The sequence below is a fragment of the Suricata suricatta genome, chromosome X (genome assembly GCF_006229205.1).
Source record: "Suricata suricatta isolate VVHF042 chromosome X, meerkat_22Aug2017_6uvM2_HiC, whole genome shotgun sequence".
In the NCBI taxonomy this organism is placed as follows: domain Eukaryota; kingdom Metazoa; phylum Chordata; class Mammalia; order Carnivora; family Herpestidae; genus Suricata; species Suricata suricatta.
In genome coordinates, this window is record NC_043717.1 from 110,225,133 (window position 1) to 110,246,576 (window position 21,444).

Genomic DNA, 21,444 nt, shown 5'->3' on the forward strand with positions numbered 1-21,444 from the left:
GCTCGCGCCCCGCCCCCGGCGCCGCAGCGAGCCCGCCCGCCATTGGGTGCAGCGGCCAGGGTGGGGCGGGGCCCCGGCGACGACGCTACCAATTGGCTGGAATTTGTGTCCATTCCGGCCAGGGAAAAGGGGGTGGAAACAGTGTCAAGCTCCCGATTGGTTGTCATCGACCGTCATTTGGGGAAAAGAGGCGGCTTGGGCGCGGAGGGGCTGGTTTAGTGGGAGGAATTTGAATATTAAGGATTAATAGGCCCTTGCGGATGCTGGGGCAAGTGAAGGCCTAGGCTTCGCATGCTTTTTTGCGTGGCCCTTCCGCCGTTGACCCTCTGTACACAAACGCACAAACTACGCTGCCATAAGAGTTTCACCGCACCCGCATTTTCTCAATATCACCACTTTCAATAGAAGCAGCAAAGTTGCCTGCCCTGGAACCTGACGTTCCAAAGGGACCTTCGAGGGACCTTCGTGCCAGGGGCCTACCCATTGCATTCTTTCATCTGATCCTGACGTGTGCCGCACTCTCATAGGATTAAGAATAAATAACAAATCACAGCCTTGGCCTTCCTGAAACTCTAGTGGGAGAAGAACGTGCGTTCTCTTCGTGCAGGGCTGCACCGAGATCTATCATTGTATCAGATGGCTTGCTGGAGGTGTGGAGAAGGGGCAATGAGAGCACAAGGGAAGCAGCACTTAGCTCTGCCAGGAGGGGAGAGGGAACACTTCCTAGAGGAGCTGATTTTGGGAGCTAAGATCCAGCAATTCTGTGTCAGAAAAATATTGAAGGGTATGAGAAAAGTTTTATCTAATGGGCTATTGAGGACAGGACTATTTCTCAGGGCAGCCTTCCTCAGATTCCAGCCATCATCCCAATTCATCCAGTGCTCCTTGTACTAGTTCTATGCTTAACAAGGAAACTTCTATTATTAAATACCATGTGCCAGATTCTGGACCGATGGTACTGAACAGGACAGTAAACCAACATTCTTGTAACAAAGATTTATACTAAACATATAATACAACAAATAAGTATATAATATAATGTCACATAATGATAAGGGCTTTGAGACAGATAAAACAAGGTGAAAGGGGTGCTCTCTAGATATCTATAGGCTTTTGCGCTCACTTTGTTCCCCCACATTGATCATTGGGGAGAGATCTCCATGTGGCAAATTCAAAGGCTCTGAGGAGATACTATGCCCGGAATGTTGGCGGGGGGGGGGGGGGGAAGCTTATGTAGCTAGAGGGTGGTACGGTGTGCAGTTGGAGAGGCATCTAGAGCCACCATGGGAACTGGGATCTCCTGAGATGAGAAGCTTTGGGAAGATTTTGAACTGAGAGTTAACATCATCAGATCTATGTTGCAGGTGCAGTGGGGAGAACTTCCACCGAGGGAAAAAACTCGGAGGAAAAGCCCACTCAGGATGCCCTGACAACAGTCTAGGTCAGGCGACAGTGGCCTTAACTAGGGTGGTAGCAGTGGAGCTTCTGCGAAGTTGTGAGAGTCAAGCTATATTGTCAAAATTGACCAGAAAATATTGGATGTAGAGTATTGAGAAAGAGAAGAAACAAGGATGATTCCCGAGGTTTTCACTGAGCAACTGAAGGAATAGGTGCCTTTCACTATAACGGGGAAAACTGTAGGAAAAACACATTTTTGGAGCTATAGGTCAAGAGTTTTGTTTTGGCCATGTTAAGCTTGGGATGCCTCTTAGATGTGCAAGTGGAGATGTTGAGTAGGCATTTGGGTTAATAAGCCAACAGATTCAGCATCTGACTCAAGAAGCTATGAAAGAAACAGCAGAGTAAACCTGGAGAAAACAGAAGGAAGAAAAATAAGGATGAGTAGAAATGGATGAAACAGAAACAAATGATAGGATTGAGAACGCCAAAAGCTGATTCTCTGAAAAGCTGGGGAAAAGAGCCAACCCTTTAACAGTCTGGATATGAAGAGGGAAAAGTCAAATTATATTAGAAACCAAAAAAAAAGATGTAGTCCCAGATCAACAAATTATACCATAGATAATAGATAAAACATACATTTTTAAAAAGATTTTATGAACAACTGTGTGTCAGAAAATTGGAAAGCATAAAAACATGAATAAATGCCTAGAAAAGCACAGACTACCACAACTGACCCTAGAAACATAAAACCTGAATAGACCCTCTATAACCACAAAGAAATGGACTATACACTGCATTTTAAAAATCTACCCCCTGCCAATAAAAGAAAAAAATAAGCTCAGAGAGTTTTATAGATGAATTCTACCGAACTCTTAATGAATGGATAATTCCAACCATATGCAGAAAAAAACCTCTAAACTTACTTTATGAGACTAATATAACTACTATAATGAGCCAGTGAAAGTGTGCCACAGGATGTGTAAGTACATGTAAAAATTCTAGACAAATAAACAGAATCCGGCAGAATATAATGATATAACCAAGTTGAGATATATCCTAAGAATGCAAGGATGGTTTACAATGAAAAAATCAACCTTAACAGATTTAAGGGGAACAAATTATATTATTGTTTCAATACATACAGGAAAACTGTTTAACGAAATACGACTACTTATGAGGAAAACAACAACCTGGACAGCTCTGAATAGAAGGGAGCTTCCTCAATCTGATCAAAGGTATCTATTAAAAAACTTAAACAGCGCATTTAATGGTGTTAAGTGGCAACGAAGCAAGAAACAGAACATATCTATGGTGCAACATCATTCATGTAAAATAGAACACATGTATCCTCCTCCAATTCTCTTTTAAACCTCATCCTTTGTGTTTCACTGTGAGGAGAAAGACCCATTAGAGCCGGGAGAGAAAGACCTTAGCAAGTAATAAAAAGCTGGAAAATGTGGGGTGTCCAGGTGGCTCAGTTGGTTAAGCATCTGACTCTTGATTTTAGCTTATGTCGTTATCTCACAGTTCGTGAGTTTGAGCTCCACATTAGGCTCTGCTCTGAAAGTGCGAAGCCTGCGTGGAATTCTCTCTCTCCCTCTCTCTCCGCCCCAACCCCACTCACGCTGTTTCTCTCTCTCTCTCTCTCTCTCTCTCTCTCTCTCTCTCTCTCACTCACTCAAAATAAATAATTCTTAAAAAGCTGGAAAATGTAACTAAAAAAAGATTCAACTCATTCTAGCTACAAAAATTATAAAATAGCTGGGAATAAACTTAAGAAATGCCAAAAACCTATATTTAAAAGCTATAAAACTTTACTGAAAAACATAAAAAAAGACCTGGAAAAAAAAAAAAAGAAACCACCATACTCCTAGAGAGAAGTCGACATAATAAAGATGTCAATTTTTTGAACCATTTATTTATGCATTTTTATTTGGTCTCTAAGTTCAGAACAGTGCCCTAAAACTAAATTTTAGAGATGCTGGATATCATTAGTTTATTATGAAAGAGAGACATGGAAATTGCTGACCTGATGGAAGGTTTCACAGCTTCCCTCGAATGGGCAGCTTCACTTGATGCCATTTGAATAATGATGTATTTCAGTCTACATACTTCCAAGAATGTCACCATCTCTAAATAAGAAATAATCCTTGTCATCTAGAACTTTGGTGCCTTCATATTCTGGGAGAAGAACTTGATCTCCAACTTTCATACCAACTACTTGAATCTCTCCACCCTTTCCTTTAGATTTTTCTGGGAGCATAATTCCCTCCTTTAGTTAGTGTTGGCTGCGCCCCTTTCAAGTAAAACTCGGTCAAAGAGGGGAAGAAGCTCTGAACACCTATCCTGCTTTGGCTCCGGCCGCCACAGCTCATCCTCTGCTTTGGAGCTGCTGCTGCAGATGTCACTTCTTCGGAAATTAATCTGGAATTATTTTTCCCAAGTCAAAATCAAGGAGTTTTTGTGGACTGTAACAAGTGCATTCAAGATTGGGAAGTGTAAGTGTACAAGACTAGAAATCAAGACATTTGGGAAAGCAAAAACCAAGGAAGAGGGTCTTGCTAAATTCCTTAGTTTGAATAAATGAGGCTTGAATAATACGGTTGCACTTTTGCCATTGAAAAGTAGAAAAATATACTAGATTTTAATGTGTACACTTGCAGAGGGGCGCCTGGATGGTTACATGCCCGACTCTTGATTTCGGCCCAGGTTATGATCTCACGGTTTGTGGGTTCCGGCCCCAAGTTGGGCTCTGTGCTGGCAACACGGAGTCTGCTTGGGATTCGCTCTCCCTATCTCTCTACCCCTCCCCAGCTCTCACATGTGTGTACATGTGTGTGCACTCTCTTTCAAAATTAAATAAATGTTAAAAAATAAAATATTCACTGATAGAATTAAAAGTGTGTCATTTAAAACATTGGGTTATACTATTTTTTAAATGGGTCCTGTTAAAATTCAGACCATACAAGGTAAAAACCAGGAAAATACAGTATGATAGCACTTGACAGGAAAACAGCAACTGGAAGGATTTCATTGGCATAACAGACAGCACCAACTTCTGCTCTGTCTAAAAATCCCGTGAACTGATGAGAATGTATATAGTTTTGGAAAAGCAAATGCAAACTGACAGTGGAAAATTAGAAGGGTAAAAACACACAGTCCAGAGTGTTAGAATTAGCATCTCAGATAATACCACAAAAAATTAAAAACATAAGTTTGTTTCAAGTACTAGCGAACATTTTCCGAAGTTACTTATGAATGAGACTCCTCAAAACAAAATTCTCAGTAAATTCGAACTTGTAGAATGCACACAGTCCGGTCTCTGGCAACAAAACAATAAAATGAAAACTTAGAAACAAAAGAATGGGCAAAAGTAGAACAAAACAAAACAAAAAAGCACTCTCTGCTTGGAAGTGTTAAAACGGACCTCCACATAGCTCTCTCGTTAAAGAGGAAACAAAAACTAAAATGATAAACTCCTCAGAAATGGCTGACTCTGACATTCTACGTGTTAAAAGCTAAACTGTGTGGACAAAGCGGTCATCTAGAAAAAGTAATAACCTTAACTACCTGTCCTAGAAAAGAGGAAAATAGATCAGAAATGAATTGCGTCTGATACATCACGCTCACTGTCTTAGGTGCACACACGCAGAGTTTTCCTTCTATACCCAAAGAAACTTGCTGTAAGGAAATACTGAGAAACAAAGAAATGGACCCATCAAAGTGAGGTGAAGGTGGTGAAGGTGGGAGGCTGTCAACAATGGGCAGCTTTCAACAATTTTTCGGAAAGCAGGTACGAATTACTTGAATAAAATAGGTGGGGAAGATCTAGCCTAGACTATTTGATGAGGGAGCTACAGGAGGCGTGGGAGCCAGTTTGCAAGATACAAGATCAGAGAATAGGCTCGGAAGCAGTGGGGCTCTGGCGGAAGGGCAAAACCGATGGGACCGAGGGGCGCCTGGGGGCTCAGTCGGTTAAGGGGCGGACTTCGGCTCAGGTCATGATCTCCCAGTCTGTGAGCTCGAGCCCCGCGTCAGTCTGTGCGGACAGCTCGGAGCCTGAGCTTGCTTCCGATTCTGTGTGTGTGTCTCTCTCTCCACCCCTGCTTGTTCTCTGTCTCTCTCTCTCTCTCTCAAAAATAATAAACATTAAAAGAAATCGACGGGACTGAACCCATGGGGATTAACTGAAGCCCCCAAAGCACGGTGACTCTAGTTCCTCCTCTCTGCCAGATAGCTGGGCTGGCAGCTGGCATAGGCCCGCAGGAAAAACACCTGACAGTTCTCTAAAGAGGGTGAATGAAATGTCTACAGCGAGCTCGGGCTGCCAGCCTGGATGTTGGCAACCCCTGAACAATTTTGTCCTCATTCTAGCATTTGCAGACCGGGAACACTGCTCTCCAGCTCCCTGTCCTACACGGAAGAGTCGCAGCATGAAAACAGACCTATTTGCCCTGAAGCAGATTAAATCCACAATAGCTACCCAGCCCTTGTTTATTAAATATAAACCAACCACAAAGGATCATCAGAAATTTTAAGGTCTTCAACATTAAAGATAATCAGGCTTAAGGGCGCCTGGGTGGCTCAGGCGGTTGAGCATCGGACTTCAGCTCAGGTCGTGATGTCGCACTTTACAAGTTCGAGCCCCACGTCAGGCTCTCTGCTGTCAGTGGGGAGCCCACTTCGGAATCTCTGCTCCTCCCCTTTGCCTGCTTTCTTTCTTTTTCTCTCTCTCTTCTTTCTCAAAAATAAATAAGCATAAAAAAGTCAAGTATAACCTATAGGAAAAAATGAGCTCAGAGGAATCCCAGAAAATGCAGGGAACATAAGGAAATTTTTAATTTAATTAGCATATTCACAGAACTAAAAGAAAATATTGTACCCACAAAACAAAAATATTGTTCTCCAGAAAACAAGGAGTGGAGAACAAGAAAGAATTATTGGAATTAAATGATTATTGAAGTTCAACTTCCAATAGAAATATCGAAAGGCAAAACTAAAGAAATCTCCCAGGAAATAGAACAAAACAATACAGACAGGGGCACGTGCGTGGCTCAGTCCGTTAAGCGTCCGACAGCGGCTCAGGTCATGATCTCGCAGTTCGTGGGTTTGAGCCCCGCGTCAGGCTCTGAGCTGACAGCTAGCTCAGAGCCTGGAGCCTGCTTCAGATTCTGTATCTCCCTCTCTCTCTGCTCCTCCCCCACTCCTGCTCTATCTCTCTCTGTCTCAAAAATAAATAAACCATAAAAACAAATTAAAAAACAATGAAAAAAAAAGAGAGAATAATTTAAGAAGTCCAGCAAGCAACTAACAAGTGTTCTTGAAAGATGGAACTGAGAAAAAAAGAACAGGAATCACAATAAGTAGCATCAAACTTCATGACAACACTGGACGATAAAAGATAATAGAGCGACAAGTTTTTGTAATAATAGTTTATTGTCAAATTGGTTTCCATATAACACCCAGTGCTCTTCCCCATAAGTACCCTCCTCCATCACCACCACCTCCCTTCAGCCCTCAGTTCGTTTTCAGTATTCAATAGTCTCTCATGATTTGTGTCCCTCTCTCTCCCGAACTCTCTTTCCCCCTTTCCCTCCCCCTGGTCCTCCGTTAGGTTTCACCTGTTTTCCTGTTAGATCTATGAGTGCAAACATATGGTATCTGTCCTTCTCTGCCTGACTTATTTCGCTTAGCATGACTCCCTCAAGGTCCATCCACGTTGCTACAAATGGCCAGATTTCATTAATTCTCATTGCCATGTAGTACTCCATTGTGTATATATACCACATCTTCTTGATCCACTCATCAGGTGATGGACATTTAGGTAGAGTGCCAATTTTAAAAAGGTAATAGGTAATAGGGTGATACTTTCAAATTTCCAAGAGAAAATGAATTTCAATTTAGAATTCTAGCCAAAATATCCATCAAGTGTGACAGTGGAATCAAAGTATTTTTACATATGGAAGGGCTAAGAAAACTCACCTCTCACATATACTTTCTTAAGAATCTACTTGAGGGGCACCTGGGTGGCTCAGTCATTTAAGTGTCCGGCTTTGGCTCAGGTCATGATCTCATGGATGGTGGGTTTGGGCCCCATATCGGGCTCTGTGCTGACAGCTCAGAGCCTGGAGCCTGCTTCGGATTCTGTGTCTCCCTCTCTCTCTGCCCCTCCCCTGCTGGCGCTATCTCCTTCTGTCTGTCCAAAATAAATAAAAAACATTAAAAAAATAAATAAAAGAATCTACTTGAGGATGTTCTCCAGCAAAACAAGGGTATAAACCAAGAAAAAGGAAAATGTGGGATCCACAACACAGTGGATCTAATCCAGGACCACAGTGATAGGAAACACTGAGAATGCCAGCTGGGCGGAAGGCCTGATTGGCCATCAGCGCAGACTGGACCAGGCCAATGGCAGGCTCTGGGAGACAGGACTCCAAGAATTGAAAAAAGAAAGAGCATGTGTGAGTGAACTCAACCTATTAACCGTTGTGACCGGGAGCTGGAAAAGAACTGAATGCGATGATGGTAATTAGTACAAGAAAATAAGGAAAAACAACTAGAAACTGCTCTAGAAACAGGATAAAAAAGAACTGATGGTCAGTTTACAATCAGAATAAGAAAGAAAGCAAGAGATATTATAAGTTAACCGACTGATGGTGCGTGAGAAGACAGAAACAACTTGATGCTGAGACAAGTGTTTTCCGACGGCTCAGGACTCATCACGTCTGACTTACACAAGGGAAACGTAATCCTAGCATCTCTTCTTTGGCATCAAAAAATATTTACATAAACATCATAACATGCATTCGTGTTCTTGGTTTTCAACTCGTCGAGCCCAAAACACAGAAGGATGGGTTTGTGTTGCAGGACAGGACCCTGCCCTCGTCTCCTTGGGTGGAGCGAACGGTTAGCTCAGCAGGCCCGGGGGCTCCTGAGAGGGGCCTTGGGGACGCCTGCCACACCTGATTTGATAGTCGTACTGCGATCTTTAGTTGTGTATAAGTACAAATAGTACACTCGAACCTCTCGTTTTACTAACTTTCAGTAGCAATGTATCTTTGGCCACTCAATAGCAGCTTCACTTTACTTTTGCGCTGTCGGAGCTAACATCTGTGTCCCATCCTGATAAATAGGAGAAGACGGTCTCCCAGAAGTGAAAGAGTACATGAAAGGGGAACAGAAACATTGGGATTGGGGGGCTCCAATAAATGATGTCCATTTTCCCCTCGAGTGTCATCGAACTTGACAATACGATTGTAGGATTCGTCGGAGTGAATATACAACATGGGCCAAGAAAACAGTGACTCATAGGAAGACTTGCCTCACCAGGTACCCGAACGCCCTCCGAAATGGCACTGATGAAATAGCACAGCTCTGGCGCTGCAAGAGGCAAATGACCCCCGGGACCGAGTACTGCCCTGAAGAGGCCCGGGTGGACTCGGGACAGAGACCCTCCCCCCTGCCCCGTCTGTAGAGCTGTGGATAGAGTCTGCCTTCGCTCTCCTTGTGTGATTCAGGAAGAAATCCTGCTGTGGGAAACTGCGGTGGCCGCTAAGCGACTTCCAGCCAATGTAAGTTCCAGGAAGTCCTCCGGGACCTTCTGGGAAGCCACGGGCCCTCTGCTCGTCCTGGACTGGGTCAGGTCTGGAGGTGACTCCTGACGCAGTGGTAGGAGCTCACTCAGGCATCAGGGGTATCTTTAGGGGAACTTTCTCTGTGGTTAAGGGTTCCCCGAGGGGTTTTCTGTTGCCTACATCACCACTTGTTTATGACCCTGGGGCTTGTTTTCTTTCTTTCTTTTTTTTTTTTAGTTAAAAATTTTTTGGTGTTTATTCATGTTTTTAAATAATTTTTTAATGTTTTATTTATTCTTAATACAGAGAGAGACAGAGCATGAGAGGGGGGAGAGAGAGAAGGAGTCACATAACCGGAAGCAGGCTCCAGGCTCTGAGCTAGCTGTCAGCACAGAGCCCGACGCGGGGCTCGAACCCACGAACGTGAGATCTGACCTGAGCCGAAGCCGGAGGTTTAACCGACTGAGCCACTCAGGTGCCTCTGGTGTTTATTCATTTTTGAGAGAGAGAGAGGGAGAAAGAGAAAGAGAGAGAGAATGGGCAGGGGAAGGGGCAGAGAGACAGAGAGGGAGACACAGAATCCAAAGCAGGCTCCAGGTTCTGTGTTGACAGATGCGTGGCTCAAACCCACAAACCGTGAGATCATGACCTGAGCAGAAGGCAGATACTTAACCGACTGAGCCACCCAGGAGCCCCCTTTAAAAAAATTGTTAATGTTTACTTATTTATTTTGAGAGAGAGAAAAAGAGAGCAGTCTCCACACCATGAGTGCAGAGCCGGAGGCGGGGCTCGATCCCACCAACCATGGGATGACGACCTGAGCCAAAATCCAGAGTTGGAGGCTTAACCGACTGAGCCACCCAGGTGCCCCTAATTTTATTTTTGTCCCTTATGTAGGTTGGCTACTGTTTTTACCTTTTTGTTTTGTCTTTGCGTTCTCAAAGAACCAGTTTTGAGATTCAGTTCTCTGGTTTCTCTGTGTATCGGCTCAGTACTTTCTGTCCTCATGATGCCTGTTTTCTGGGCATTTTGCAAGTTTTCTTTGATTTTTTTTTAATCAAAGATTTTTTTAAGGGAGTTTTAAATTCTAAATGCAAGCTTTTGTTTTGTTTTCCGTTTTAGTTGTTAACATTCTATTCCAACAGTGTATTCGTATTCTTTTCTATTTTTTGAAATTTCTTCAGGACCCTTTCTGTCTCAGAATGTGGTCAGTGGTTCGTCTCTCACTTCCCTCCGCCAAGATGCCCAGCATGCACTTTTCCTTATTGTGGTCTCAAACTGGCTATTTTAGCCATTAAGGTCTTCCTGGGAAAACAGAAACCACTTCAAGTGAGGGCATTGAATGCCAGGAAAGGGGCACCTGGGACTACTGGGAGGTTAATATGCAGGCAGCTGGGAGACCCACCTGGGTAGGAAGTCACTGCCTCCCGTAGGATGGAAGGACACAGGGAGAAGACTCGGAATCAAGGAGGGCTCTTGGTGAGAGCGGCAGCTGCCACCCCTGAGACAAAGAGGAAAACCGTCCCCTTCTCCTCCTCTCTAGTCTTGCTCTTGCCTTCCATGATCAATCCCTGCCAGAAACTGGCTAAGTCCTGGGCCTGGTGAAGTTTGGCAGCAAGGCCTCTCTGTATAGGGTGAGAGAGAGGTGGACAGTGGATCCCTGGATAAACAGGCCCATGGGTGAACTTTAAAAGTCTGGGAGAAAAAAAAAAGTCTAGGAAGCAGGGTGCCTGGGGGGCTCAGTCGGTTAAGCCTCTGACTTACGCTCAGGTCATGATCTCACGTTCATGGGTTCGAGCCCCGCATCAGGCTCTGTGCCTATAGTTCAGAGGCTGGAGCCTGCTTCTGGTTCTGTGTCTCCTTCTCTCTCTGCCCTTTCCCTGCTCATACTCTGTCTCTCAAAAATAAATAAAATTTTCAAAAAATTAAAAACAATAAATAAAAGTCTAGGAAGTGGGGTGTGCCTGGATGGCTCTGTCGATTTAGGGTCCAAGTGTTGGTTTCAGCTCAGGTCATGCATGGTCTCACGGTTCGTGGGTCTGAGCCCCGCATCGGCCTCACGAGGACAGCATGGAGCCTGCTGGCGAGTCTCTCTCCCTCTCTCCGCTCGCCCTGCATGCGCACACTTTCTCTCTCAATAAACATACAAACAAACAAATGAAAGTCTAGGAAGTGAGGACACTCATGCTCCTCACCATCTCTCCTCCTTCTCTGCCTGGTGCTCCGCCAAACTTCTTGTCTATGGTTTTGCTTTTAGATCTTCTAGTGCTTTTATTTACACCTTTAAATAATCCAGTCCAGCCTTCACTACCTGGTTGATCAACACTGAATAATATCTAGCGACAAGAGCAACTTTGGTTGAGAGCGCCGGGTGCTGGGGAACCTGTCTGCCGCCTCGCCTCCCTCCACGCTTGGTCTCGTCTGTGACTCGATCACTTCTGGACCCGCCAGCTCTGCGGGTCACGGTCGCGGGCCTTCTCAGACTTGGTGCTCGCGGCTGGGGTCACGGGCACTGGGGCTGCCCGCCCAGCTCACCAGGCTGACCCGTAGATGGGCCCGTTAGTTTGGATGGCCCGCACCAGCCGGGCGCTTTGACACGGGTCTGCCCTCAGCTGCAGCTTCTTGAAATCGATGGAAACAGCAATATTAGCGTCTGACGAAGGGGAATTCAAAGAGTATCAAATAGCACCCTCACAGTGTCCGCGTATGTCAAGAAGGAGAGCACGCTGTGATCAAAGAAGTCACTGTCGTGGATGTTTCCGGACAGAGCAGGACGCCAGTGACGCAGAGCACAACCCACTGGAAACACGGGAAGAAATGGGCAGGAGTAGGATGGTCTTAACCTTGAGGCAGCGCAAAGGGAAGGACACAAGTTAGTGTTTCATATTCTCTCGTGGGACGATGAGTCAGGTGCAAGCCGGAGAGAGCACGCAGAAGGCACTAAAGAACCCAAAGTTTACTTCGCTCTTGGGCCTCTGGACACCGGGCGGCCCTGCAGGGCCGCACGGAACAGCCCTGGGGCGGGCAGGGGACAGACGACCAGAGTGACGGCAAGGTTCAGGCCGTGAGACCGCACTGGGGCTTCCAGGAGCGGGCAAGGCAGGACGCGCTCAACACTTCCGGGCTGACTTGTTTGATGAGTGTCAGCGGGCCCTGGGCTATGGGGATGTCCAGTAGCCTGACGTCTGACCCCGGAGGACAGTTGGCCTGTGACGTCGGGGCAGCGAGAGCAGCTCCTGAACGGGATTGGCTCGCTTGCATTCCTGGCTCCAGCTGCATCCAAGAATTGGCTGGCCATGAAAGGGCAGTCTCTCCCCAGCCAGAAACTTTATTGGTGTTTTTGGATGTAAAAACATCATAATAGACAGAAAATTTAAAAATCTTTCCAATACAGCCGGCTGACAGCATAACCTGTGACACTGCTTGTGTAACTGCGGAGCCAAGTACGCGCCCCGCGGAAAGCAGCGGCGGCGCGGCCCGCTCTGCGCCTCAGCTGGGCTTCCTTCTAGGCACCTGCGTCTCCCCGGTGTTACAGACTCCAGGTGCATGCTAGCTTTTGTCCCCTGCCCTGAAAGGTGGACACTGCGAGGACAGGGCTGCACCTTGTCTTCTGCTGTATCTGGGGCCTGAAAAGTGCCCGGCCCTCAGTCAGCGCTCAGTTCTCAGTTGCCCTAACAGATAAATTCCCCAAACACACATTCATTTCTAACGCCTTTGTTGTCCGTGCCAAGAAGGAAGTAGCAGCTTTGTCCCATCTCTTCCCTCTGCTAGCTCTGGCTTAGGATGATGCACCGAGGGACGGTTGCAAGTTTGGACAGGGTGACGGGGAGGGCTGTCTTGGTAGAAAGGCGCGAGAAGGTTGATGAATATAAAAGCCGCATGGAGAGTAAGGAGAGGCAACCTCATCACTGGAGAGAAGCTGGACCAACTTTCTGGGCTGGGGTCTGGCCTCAGCTTCCCTGGAAGTTCGTTTCTAGGGAAGCCCGTGGGCAAGGTCACGAGTGACTGCTGGGAAACAGAACTCCCCAGACAGGCACCCGGCAGGGCTGGGATGGGGACCCAGGACTGCATGTGTCTGTCTTTTTTATGACACTTTTCTGATCTAGACTGGCCGCCCCCAAACCGGAGCCTATATTCTGCCTTTAGACATCAGTGATAATTTGGTCACTTTATGGAATTCCCGGCTGGTAGCGATTTTCCTCCGGCATCTAGAAGGATGTGCTTGGTTTCACCCGTGCGTGGGGCATTTGGTGTGGAAGCTCAGTCCCCAGCCAGCTGTCCGGAGAGGACATGGCTACCACTGAAGCTGGAGGCCCGCGTCTGGGGGCAGAGGAGGGGTCTCCACTCAGAGCACACAGGCCCGAGACACTCACAGGGGCCCCGGGAGGTGCGACAAGGCCGACCTCCTCAGAGGATGTGCGGGAAGCGTGTCGTGATACACCCATGCGAGGGAAGGCCAGTCGACGACAGTGTCAAAGCTGTCATGCTGAGCGAAAGAAGCCAGACAGGACAAGGTCCACGCTGCATGACTCCGTGGGCAGAAAACGCGAGAAAAGGCAAAGGAACACGCAGTGACAGAAAGCAGATCGGCGTTGCCCGGGGATTGGCCTCTGGAGCGGTCCGAGGGAGGATTCACAAACGGACACGAAGAAGATTTGAGGGTTTTACAGGAGTATACATGTGTCAAAATGTGCCAAATTGTATACTGTAGACAACATACTTTGATGTGTGTGAGTTATATCCGAATAAAGCTGTTTGGAATATGGTGCATCAAATATACTGTACGGCGTAAAGGACAATTCCGAAGGCCACAGCCGTGTCGCCACTTTGCAGCTGAGTAAATCAACATGGCCGGGTGCCTGTCCACAGCCACCAGCAGTCACTCCGGCCTGTGCCATTAATAGTCATCGCTTTGTTTTTCCTTAGAATTTTACCACCTGAAGAAGCTTCCCCAAACCAGAGTTTGGTTTGGCCTGTATGAGTCGAAATATGTGTGGTCTACATCAGGTCATGTCTCTCTCCCTCTGCTACCCTCTGCGGGTATGTTATTAAATACAGCCACAGCTCATTGATTTTCATTCCCGTATGATAACCCTTTTTAATTTCTTTACGTTTATTTATTTTCAAGAGACATACAGAGACAGAGCTTGAGCAGGGCTGGGGCAGGGGGTGAGGGACACAGAATCCGAAGCAGGCTCCAGGCTCTGAGCTGTCAGTGCGGAGCCTGATGTGGGGCTCGAACTGACAAACTGTGAGATCATGACCTGAGCTGAAGTTGGACGCTTAACTGCCTGAGCCACCCAGGCACCCCTTCCCTTTTTAAAAAGTTTTTTTTAGTGTTTATTTAGTTTAAAGAGAGAGACAGAGCAAGCGAGCAGGGGAGTTGTGTTATGGCTTCGATAGGCATCACATTGAATGTGTAATAAATCAACATGCAGAAAATTGACCCCTTTATAGGGTTCAGTCTTCCAGTCCGGTCATGTATATGTCTCATTTGCTTAGATCTTCTTCCTTAATGTCTCTTGTTAAAGTTTTATCATTTCTTCCACAAGGGGCTTGCAAATCTTATATAAATGTATTCCTAAGTATTTTTTCAAAGTAGTCTTCATGCCCAGCGCCGCGTCCAGTGCAAGCCTTGAACTTGCAACCCTGGGGTCACCCCCTGAGTTGAGATCAAGAGTCAGACATTGAAGTGACGGAGTCACCCAGGCGCCCGTATTTTTTTTAAATGTTACTGCAGGGGCTCCGGGGAAGCTCAGTCAGTTAAGCACCCAACTTCAGCTCAGATCATGATCCCATGGTTTGTAGGTTCAAGCCCCACATCATGCTCTCTGCTGTCAGCACAGAGCCCGCTTCGGATCCTTTGTCTCCCTCTCTTTCTGTCCTTCCCCTGTTCATTCTCTCTCTCTCTCTCTCTCTCTCTCTCTCTCTCTGTCTCACTTTCTCAAAATTAAATAAAACATTGAAAAAATGTAATGCTATTGCAAATGGTATGTTATTTTTTAAATTTTCATTTTTTAATTCTTTGCTACTGATAGAAATATAAATAAGTTTTATATATGGACTTTACATCCAGCAACCTTGTTAAAGTCTCCTAGTAACTATAATAATTTATCTCTAGATTCTTTGGTGTATCATAATATACATCAAATCACCGGTGAATAATGACAGTCTTTCTTTGCCTTTACTTTTACTTATTTTTCTTGCCCCACTGCCCTCACTAGAAGAAACATTACAACGTTGACTTTTCTTACTTCTGATCTCGAGGCAAAGCTTTCAATATTTTACCAGTAAATGTGGTGGTGGCCATAATTATTTTTATAGGGCTTTTCCTAAGGAAGGTCATGTTAATTACCAGTTTCTGAGTTCTCTTTTTAATGATTTAATGATGAATGGATGTTGCATTTTATCAAATGCTTTGTTTTTGCACCTAATGGGATGATCATGTAATTTTTCTGCCTTAATATATTAATATGGTTAATTACAGTACATTATTTTCTTTTTTAAGAGGGGTTCTTTTTTAAATTTATTTTTTAATAATTTTTACTTTTGAGAGAGACAGAGAGAAATAGGGAGGAGCAGACTGAGAGCTGGTTCTGTGCTCAGTGAGGAGCCTGGCTTGGGGCTCAGTGCCCGACCCCAGGATCATGAGCTGCGCTGAAATCAAGAGTCACGTGCTCAGGCGCCTCAATAAATCATTTTCTGTTGCTGAACCAAGTCTGCTACTTGCTCACCGTGTGTTATCAGTTTTATTTGTTGCTGACATTTTGCTGGGAGTTTTTGCATCTATGCTCGCAAGTGAGCTTGGCCAATAATTTTCTTTCTTAAAATGTCCTTGACACATTTTGGCGTCAGAGTTATGTTTGCCTGCTAACAAAATTGTATTCTTTTTGGTTATTCTCTGAGAGAATGTGTGCAAAACTAGAACTGTTTATTCTTCAATACTTGGGAGATCTCGCTGACAAGGTCATCTGGGCCCGGAATTTGCTACCGGGGGATAGATACTGGAGAAAATAATTTTACAATGATATTACTATTTAGGGTTTCTGCCTTTTCTGTGTGTATGTGTGTGTGTGTGTGTGTGTGTGTGTGTGTGTGCACGTGCACACATTTTTTAAAAATATTTTTTTAATGTTTTATTTATTTTTGATACAGACAGAGACAGAGTATGAGAGGGGGAGGGGCAGAGAGAGAAGGAGACACAGAACCAGAAGCAGGCTCCAGGCTCTGAGCTGTCAGCACAGAGCCTGACGCGGGGCTCAGACCCACGAACGTGAGATCTGACCTGAGCCAATGTCGGAGGCTTAGCCGACTGAGCCACCCAGGCGCCCCTAGACACATTTTTATTGTAGAAAAGCAACTTGTACATTTTAACATTTAAAACTGACCATTATCTTTCTTTCTCAGTGAAACAAAAATGGGCGCCTAGGTGGCTTGGTCGGTTAATCATCCGACTCTCGGTTTCAGATCAGGTCATGATCTCACAGTTCCTGAGTTTGAGCCCCCAGTTGGGCTCTGTTCTGATGGTGCAGAGCCTGCTTGGGATTCTCTGTCTCCCTCTCTCTCTCTGCCCCTCCCCATTCACTCTCTCTGCCTCCTTCAAAAGAAACAAACAAACAAATAAATAAAAGTGTCATCTTCAACTGCAGGGATGTCTGCTAAACATCACAAGTGAATATGCCAGAGGAGAAGCCATGTTGTCAAAGTGCCCACGTGTTGGTAAGCGCTAACTGTCCATGCTGTCACAGAGACGCAGCGTAATCTCTGAGTACAACGTACAGAGAAAGGCTAGTATTTTACACACTCTTACACGGGGCCTCACACCCTCCAGCTTCCAGCAGAGCGAGGGGAGCAGAAGGGGTGTCTTTTTTCCCCACAGAGCACAGTGGTGTTGATTTCATTCACCTCACATAGAGACAGGAAGGGCTAAAAATGAATTGAGAACAGAAAAGCAGAGTTTCTTTTCCCACCGTAGTCTGCTCCAGGGATTGCCCCCCAAAATAACTTGAGACCCATGGTACAAAGGGAGAGAAAAGAGACTTCACAAATCAGAGCACAAGAGGAGGGAAAAAGAAAAGCCAGCAACTGGCCCCGGGACTGGAGAACAGCAGGAAAGGAGGGTTGGAACCCATTCGCGTGGCGTGTGTCAGCTTCTCCTCTGTCCTCTTCCCCTTTCTCCTCCTCACCGTCACCTTCGCCTTCTTCCTCATCTCCTTCTTCATCAAGCTCTTCCTGTCCTTCTTCGTCATCATCATCATCTTCCACTCCTTCCCCTCCTGCATCATCCATATCAGGAACCAGGTAATGCTGTCACGGATTTGGCCAAATAGCATCTTCGATGACCTCCCCCGACTCCTCTGACTCCTCTGCGCCTGCAGCAGAATCATGGGAAACCAGGTGATGAAGCCCTCTGGTCCCTCGCGCTCTCTCTTCCTGCTGCCTCTCCCCTGCATTTGACTCGAACGTTTCATCAGATTTCCATTTGATTTCAGTGGACTTGGAAGCTGGGTCACAACTCTCATTTACACAAAATTCTTTGGAGAGAACTTAATTTTTGAAATAAGCGTTTTCAGCAAAATAACAATCTCTTCTGTAACCTGATTTAATATCTTCGAATTCTGTCCTTCAACTCTTGTCAAAAATGGTTGGCGGAGTTGTTACATTTCCATTCTACTTTCCAAACAAGCTCAGTGGCTTGTTCATTAAGTCTGTCTCTTTCGTTTTGTACCTCATCAATAGGTTCAATTGCTTCTTGCTGTTCCGTTTCTCCCTTCGGTAAGTGCTGAGAGATGGACGTCTGTGGCCTGGGGGTGGGAGGCGGGCTGGGTCTCTTTCCTCTAGGGAGCCGTGGCGGCTGGCATTTGGGGGCCATGCTGTGAGGAAAGTCCAGGAAACAAGAGCAGACGCACATCTGGAAGGAGCTCTGATTATTCTGTCTTTTCTTGAGTCAATACTGGTCATTTTTTTTCCCTTGGAATTTGTTCATGTCAACATTTTCAAATGTATTGGCATAAAGTTATTCGCAACACCCATTATTCTAAAACATTACTGCATCTGTGGTTATGCGCCATTTTCCAGTCAGGATATGGTTCATCGGTGCCTTTTCTCTTGTGTTGATGACGTATGTAAATGTTCTTGTGATCCCGAGGCATCCACGCCCACCAGGCAGATCACGTCACCATTCTGGAGACAGCGGTCTAGATCGGTGTCTGAAGTGGGAATGACACAAAGACCCCATGTACAAGTGGGGAAATTTTATTCCAAACTTAAGAAAAAGTGGAATGTCTCCCAACCTAAAGCGGCACTTCTTGATGAGAAAAAACTGGACTTTCTTCCACTATGTTTCTTTGTGGGGTTTTTTGTCTTTTCTTTTTTTTTATTTGCACGAGAAAGCAAGAGGGGGAGAGAGAGAGAGAGAGAGAGAGAGAGAGAGAGAGAATCCGAAGCAGGCTCCAGGCTCAGCACGGAGCCTGCCTCTAGACTTGATCCCACGACGCTGAGATCATGGCTGGAGTGGAAATCAAGAGTCGTTCACTGAACTGGCTGACCCACCCAGACACCTCGCGTCCACCGTATTTCCGATTGATGCTCATAACCATATTGCTTGTTAGTTCTAATTAAGATTGCCTTCTCTGGCATTTCTGGGAGATTTATCTGGGTCAACATGCTCCAGGTGTGACCCTCACAAGTCATAAAGATGAGGCAGATGTTTCGCCCTTGGGGAAGAAATGTGCTTTACAGTGAGTGGGAAGCGAATGCACACGCCTGTCTTCCGCCGCAGCCTCGCTGCTGCCGACGTGTGCTTGCTGACGCCGTTTGGAGCGGGCTCATGAGCAAATGGCTAAGGGAGAATTCTTGACACGTCTTTGGTGCCGAAGGGTGACTGTACGGAAGCACGGGGACCAGACAGAGCTGCCCATGGGCTGTGAGGAGTGACTGATGATATTCTTTTAGGTTTGGGGCGGGAGGCAGAGATAAAGTTAGTTTTCAAGGAATTTCTGGATGCTGTAGGTGGGGTCTCACAGGCCCCTGAAGATGTAGCTCTTGTCAAGATAAGGTTGCTTCTAGTTTTTGAGGCGGTGTCAACATGAAGGCGTCAGAAACATGTAAAGCAGTTTACACCGTGCAGGTGTCGGCCGTCTCCCGGCGGACCGCACACTGCATCTTTCTTGCCTTTGTTAACCTCACCACATATCACATCTCTGGCCGAGACTGTTGCTTCCACAGTCACTCACCTCAAGAGAGCTGCCACCGCCGAAGTGGGGTCGTGGCACTGGCGAAGTCCCAGGGGTGACGATCCTTGGGCCCCGGGGTGGGGGGGCTGCCCGCTGGGGAGGTGACTGTGGCTCGCAGCCAGTGACCAGGCTTTTGGGTTCTTGTCTGCAAAGTCTAGCGGCTGCCTGAGGTTTCTGGTCTCCTGGTCCTTCTTCGTGAGTTTCTTCAGTGTTCCCTGCGGATTGTGACCGTGTCCCAGGACACAAAACTGACCAGACCCCTTTAGCGGATCCGTCTTAAAAATCACAAGCCTGGGTGAGGCCTCCCGGATTGAAGTGACACACCAGAGTCTTTGTGCTCCGGTGCTGGTGCTTGTGCTCGGGTGGCCCCGGCCCGGTGTGGCCCTCCCTGTGGCCGAGGGGGTGTCTGTTGACACTCAGCTGCCAGCTCTGGCCGCAGAACCGGTTCTGCCTGTCTGCTGTGGTCTCTCCCAGAGCCCTGCTCCCTGGGGTCCAGGGGCCCAGGGCGGGGCGCGGGGCGGTGTATTTTACGGAAAGATACACACACGTAGTTGTGGAGCTGGGACAGGCGAGGTCGGACCGGTCTCCTGGAGAAGACTTTGCTTCCCGGGGGGTCCGGGGCACGGGTGACCTCCGGAGCGGGGCCTTGCGGCTCTGAGTCTCCTCCTGGGAGGGAAGCAGGGGGACTTCCAGCTGGTTTGGGAGCCCGGTCTCTACCCAAGCTTTCCGAGCCTAGTTCTGACTGCTTCTCCTCATCCCCCCTCGGTAGACCCGGAGGGATTTCCGGAAAATACACGCGTGAGCTAAGGCAGGGCGGCAGGAGAAGCTGTGGATGCCAGTGTGAGGTGGAACCCTTGCACCGATTGCCAGCCTGCCCTCCAACCAAGTGCCCGCTTTCCGCAGCGCCGCTTGAAAAGGTCAGTCTGCACCCAGGAGTCCCTGGGCCCGTCACCTCAGCACTGCAGGGGGGTGCTGAAACTTGGTACCCGTTGAAGATCCCACTCAGGCGCGGTCACCATGGGGGGGGGGACTTCTATCCCCCACAGAAGGCCTCCCGGACAGTCTCCAGATTCGTCAACCGGGTGAACGCGAGGCATTGTCTCTGTGTGCATATCTGTGGGAGGAGTTTCCTTCAAAGGTCCGTTTGCCCACATCCGGAGGAAATGAACAAATGAGGACACCGAGTCTCTCAGAGCCGAAGCGATTCCTATTTCTGTTGGTTTCAAAGACGTCTGAACACCGGAGGAAAACACTTTACGATGTAAGCCCACACCTCTGAGGCTGTGAAACCCCTTCAGGGTAGGAAACCAGAAACCACCGGCTGGGTCTGAGCCCGGGCAGGCTTCCTGAGCAAGACTCTCAACTGCCGGTCGCCTCAGAGGGCTGTCCCCAGGACCAGGGCGCAGGCACTAGAGGCCCAGGCCACCGTCACACCCTGGGCAGTGCTGGAAGGCCTCCTCACGTAGCCTGACTTCTCCTTGTCCTCGAGGGGAGGGAATGCCAGGAGGGTTGCTAGTTCGAGGGCGGGTGGTCAGGGTGGTCAGGGAGGCTGTGCCCAGGCTTCGAGGCCATCAGGATGGTCCTGCAGTGAAGAAAGCAGGGATGGCACTGCTCTGACAGCGACCCAGTGGCCACAGGGGGGCGGAGGGAGATAGGCCATTGCAGCCCACACCCCAGGCCACAGCCAAAGGGCTGGTGCCACAGCAGGGAGCCATATGTTGTGATTTCTTTTATTTTGCCAAATAAATATACATTTTTGAAACTAACATTGTATTCTTTTTCTTTTTTTTAAGTTTATTTATTTATTTATTTATTTTGAGAGAGAGACAGACAGAGAGACAGAGAGGGAGGGAGAGAATCCCAAGCAGGCTCCACACTGTCAGTGCACATCCCAATGTGGGGCTTGATCTGGAGAACCATGCGATCATGACTGGAGCTAACATCAAGAGTCGGACACTTAACCGACTGACCCACGCAGGTGCCCCTGTATTCTTTCTCGTAAAGGAGGACCCAAAGTGTGTCAACCTCAGCCGCCATGTGACGCGCACGTGTCCTCCGGTATGCCTGCTCAGATAGTTAAACAAAGGAAAGATATGGATCTTGTCGGGGGCAATGTCATGTTGATGGAATTTGAAAGCAAACGGCTAAGAATTCTTGAGCCGTCTTCGGTGCACAAGGTGATTTTATGGAAGCAGGGGAGCAGGCTCCTTGGGCAGAAAGAGCTGCCCGGGGCT

The 21,444-nt window shown here is 47.2% G+C and overlaps 1 long non-coding RNA gene and 2 pseudogenes across 1 annotated transcript; 1 reads left to right on the forward strand and 2 right to left on the reverse strand.

Annotated features, from left to right (window-relative positions):
* Positions 1 to 3,505: 3,505 nt before the first annotated feature.
* LOC115283539 lies at positions 3,506 to 7,787 on the reverse strand (annotated as a pseudogene).
* Positions 7,788 to 16,537: 8,750 nt separating this feature from the next.
* On the reverse strand, positions 16,538 to 19,567 carry LOC115284340 (annotated as a pseudogene).
* A 201-nt stretch (positions 19,568 to 19,768) lies between these two features.
* Positions 19,769 to 20,976, forward strand: LOC115284341. The gene is made up of 2 exons (XR_003905166.1): positions 19,769 to 20,127; positions 20,257 to 20,976. It is a non-coding gene; the product is annotated as an uncharacterized LOC115284341 (long non-coding RNA).
* The last annotated feature ends 468 nt before the right edge of the window (positions 20,977 to 21,444 follow it).